At 58.5% G+C, this 3,897-nt stretch overlaps 1 protein-coding gene across 1 annotated transcript in view; it reads right to left on the bottom strand.

Annotated features, from left to right (window-relative positions):
- ZHX2 (zinc fingers and homeoboxes 2) overlaps nt 1–2,180 on the bottom strand; it is a 191,314-nt gene extending 189,134 nt beyond the window's left edge. Inside the window, exon 1 of the mRNA XM_032252815.1 lies at nt 1,573–2,180. The gene's annotated coding sequence lies outside the window, so the exon portion shown is untranslated. The remainder of the gene's footprint in view (nt 1–1,572) is intronic.
- Nucleotides 2,181–3,897: the final 1,717 nt, after the last annotated feature.

Raw genomic sequence — 3,897 nt, 5'->3', positions numbered from 1 at the left:
TGTGTGTGTGTGTGTGTGTGTGTGTGTGTGTGTGTGTGTGTGTGTGTGTGTTTAAGAGGGTAATTGTGGGAGGTCTGGGCAATCCAAGAAGTGCTGGGGAAGGAATCTTCTCCCCCTAACTCCTCCATTCTGCTCTTCAGGGCCCGCTTGAGACCTGAGGATGTACTAACTTAAAAGGGAGAGTGATCAGATACCAGGTTGGGGAAGAACTCTAGGGCCTAAAAGGCAGTGTCCCAGGGGGCCAAGCTGAGCAACCAGTCTTTAAAAGGGGAGCGGTCGAGGGAAAGTCCGGATTCATCCTTCTCCACGCCCCAGACATACAAAAGGCCACCGCGAAACAGCTGAAGGTAGAGCCCCCACTGGCCTTGAAGCCTATCAATCAGGTGGAAACCTGAACAAATCACAATTTGGCTTCCCCATCAAGTTTTCTCCCCAGCCTGACAAACCCTCCTCCTCCGCCTCCCAGTCTCAGCACAGCTAGGAGGCCAAAGAGACCGTCCTGTGATGCCTGCTGTTTTCCAACTTTCCGCTCATCTGCGTCTCCGCAGCCTCCTGCAAAGCGGCTGGGAAAAGGGCAAGTTTGCAAAGCCGCGGATACCAAGTCCTGGGGAAGCCACAAAGAAGCTGCAACACCAACAAAGATTAACCTCTTGTGTGGCAGACGAAAAGCGCCAGCTGCCGTTTGGGGGCGGGGGGTGGACGGCGAACGTGGGCTCGGGCTGGCAGAAGCTCGGGCCGGCCGGCAGCGGACAGCAGGGCGGGGGGTCCCGCGGCTCCCCTCGGCCCCCCACCCCGCGCAGGCTCCCCCTGCACCTGAGCAGGGGTGAGGACTGCGCCGCGCTCCGGCCCTGCCCCCGCCAGGTAGCTCGGCGGCCGCCCGCGCTGCGCGCCCGCTGCCTGCAGCCGCCGGGAGCGACGAGAGCAGAGGCAGTCTCGGCCCACGGCGTCATGCTTCCTGCCACCACATTACGGCGAATCGTCACCGGGAGAGGGGAGCGAGGGGAGAGGGGGAGGGAGGGGAGCAGACACACGCAGCCCCCCGCCTGCCAAAACGCGCGGAGACGGGGCCACGTCCCGGTGGAGTCCCCGCGGGACCTGCCCCGTTTGCACAAAGCGCCGCAGTTTGGCCAAGAAGGGAGGGAGACGGCCACGAAATAAATAAATAAAAACAGTCGGGTCTACGTAACGCCCTGTCGAAAGCGGACGCCATATTTTTTTGTGGCTTATGTCGACATAGGGAAACGTAGACATGTTTTTCCTCCTCCTCCTCCTCCTCGCTCTGGCTCCCATTTATCCAAACTTGTAATCAAAACTCTTTAAAAAAAATCTCCTTCTCTCTCTGTATCCGCTCATTTCGTCCCACCCGCAAAAAGAGCCTGCACACCCCCCCTCTTCCGTACCCCCCTTCCAATCACAAACACGGCCAAGTCCCATTAACAACACATTTTCGGGAGCCGCGGCGGCAACGGCGGCGGTGGGAAAGTTGGGCTGGAGTGGCCGGCGCCTGGCGTGCGGGGCTCGGGGCTGGCGGCGCCGGCTGGGGGGGCTCCGCGCCGAGGCGAAGTTTCTTACCTGCGCCGGGGCTGGGAACGCGGGGAGCCGGGCTGGGAACGCGGAGACGCGGCACGGGCGTTCCAAAATGGAACTCTGCTGGCTCCCCCCACCCACTCCCCACTCCCCACCGGGCGCCCGGCTCGGGCTCCGTGGGAAAGAGGGGGAAAGCCAGCCTGCCAGACAGACAGACAGACAGAAAAAGCCCCCGTACGGAGAACGATGGCCAAAATTTTTAAAAGAAAAAAAAAAAAGGAAAAAAAAAGGGGAAAAAAATGCCTCGATCAGTGGGGAATCTACGCCAAAACCCACATGATCTGTAACGTCAGCATGCGTATTTGCATACGATACCACCACCCGAGCTGCCACCCGGGCTCGGGTTCCGCAGAAAGTTACAAAGTGAAATTCAGCCCCCTCCGGAGACGCCGGCGAAATGTCATTTTTTCAGGCGGGAGCTTGCGGGGAGGCTAGCCCTAAAGGCGCTGGTTACTGGCCAAGGTAGGGGGGCAGTAAATTAACTTAGAAGTCTGAGCCCAGTAACGGACTCGGTGGAATTTCTGCGAGAAGAGGAGGGGGAGGCGCGAGCGAGATCATTGAATATTAAGCACGACCCCGCGCGGCGGCCGCGGCCAAACCCTCCTGGTGCAATACCCATTTTCTTTATGAAAAGTTCAAGGTGTCACTGATGAGCTCAACAAACTGTTGATCCTGACCACGTGGAGTGGCGGACCGTGGGACCGAAGGGCGCTCTTGCAGGCCCGGCTCTGGCTGCACCCGGGCCCCGGGACCCTCTGCGTGGGGCTGCGCGCGGGTGGGGCCGCCACGCGCCCCGGGCGCTGCGTGCGCCTTGGCCCGCCTGCAGGCTCCGGAAAATAATCATAACGATTTAAAAACTCTGTTGAGCGAGACACATTTTACTCCCGGAATGGTCTTGAGAAGGCTGGGCGTAGGGAAGGGAAGAAGGAGCCCCCACTTATACAACGACTTGAAGTTAGATCACTTTTGCCTGGGGAGATACCGGGATTTCTGCCCGCGCCGAGTCTGAGGCTGGTTAAAGATCCTCAAACTTTTTCTCTTAAGAGCTAATAAACAAACAGACGCCTCAGGGTCCGACTTAAACTCTGGTAGAGCCCGCGTTCGCAGGAATTCTCAGATTCGAAGCAATGCACGCCCCTGCAGGGTTCGCAGGGAAGTCCCTGGGAAGCCAGGCGGGTCGCTTTCGGAATTGGGACTCCGATGTTCCCAGCGGGAGCGGAGCTCTCACTGCGGACCCCCAGCTCCCCCCACCCCCCCGGCTCCCCTCGGCCCCTGAGAGCAAAGTCGGCCGGGGATCGCAGGGCACTTAGCCCGCGGCCTTGGAACCGTGAACTTGCATTCGGACGCCGAGGTCCGGCCACAGAGCTCAGCTAAAGAGCTCTAAGAAATTCGGGATCCGAGCACACCTCGGAACCTCCCGAGGCAACCTGTCTGCGCCGCGCGTTCCTGCGCAGATGAACCTTGTTTCCCCTGCGCTGGCCTGTGGACGCTTGGGCAGCTCCCGGGCGGGGGCGAAGGGATGCGGTCTGGGGGCTACTTTCGAAGCTCCGAGCGCAGCGAGTAAACAAAGGGAGCCTGGGGCTGGGAGGCTTTGCCGAGTCCCCGCCCGCCCTGCAGATTAGCAGGCGCGGCGCGTCGGGGCTTCCCGGCCAGCTCTGCTCTGGGGAATTAGAACGAACTCTAGCGGCCGTTTGCAACTCGGCTCTGGGCGCGAGGGCATCAACAGGTGGCCGTGTGCAGCGGAGAGGCCAGCGGTGAGGACCGGGACTGGGGTGAGGAGTGCTGGCCTTGGCGCTGACTGGGTGGCGGACGCGCTGGGTGACCTTTTGGCTTTTTCATTTCCGAGGCTGAGGAGAAGGAAGTAGCTAAAAGGTTTTTTGTAAGTTCTGGCCCAGGGCTCTAATTTCTGACATACCCGCTGGCTCCCCAGAAATCCTTTACAACAAATTAAAACAGCTCATATGCAACACTTTTTTACTAGCCTGCACCTGTTTGTTAGGTTATTGCTGATGTAGGGTCTGTCTGTTTGCATTTTAATTGCCCATAAAACAAGATTCTATCCTGGGAAGGAGTCTCTTGCATGGTGCTCACAGACCTGACAGGCGACCTGGCGGGGCTCTTATAGGATTCTGTTAACTTCTCGCTGACTGTAATCGTTTGGGCCACGTCTTTCTCAACCTCATTTGATACATGCTCTCTAAGAACCTAATTTACTTGCTATCAACATCAGAATTGCCTGATCTCCTCCCCACCTCCGCCTCACCCGGGGTGAACTAAAATAGTAAAAAGAAAAGAAAAAAATATGGGACC

This window comes from Sapajus apella, unplaced genomic scaffold (genome assembly GCF_009761245.1).
Source record: "Sapajus apella isolate SASKATOON/1434 unplaced genomic scaffold, GSC_monkey_1.0 scaffold3, whole genome shotgun sequence".
Taxonomy (NCBI): Eukaryota; Metazoa; Chordata; class Mammalia; order Primates; family Cebidae; genus Sapajus; species Sapajus apella.
The sequence above is the reverse complement of the archived record's forward strand: the minus strand, read 5'-3'. Positions and strand labels throughout refer to the sequence as shown.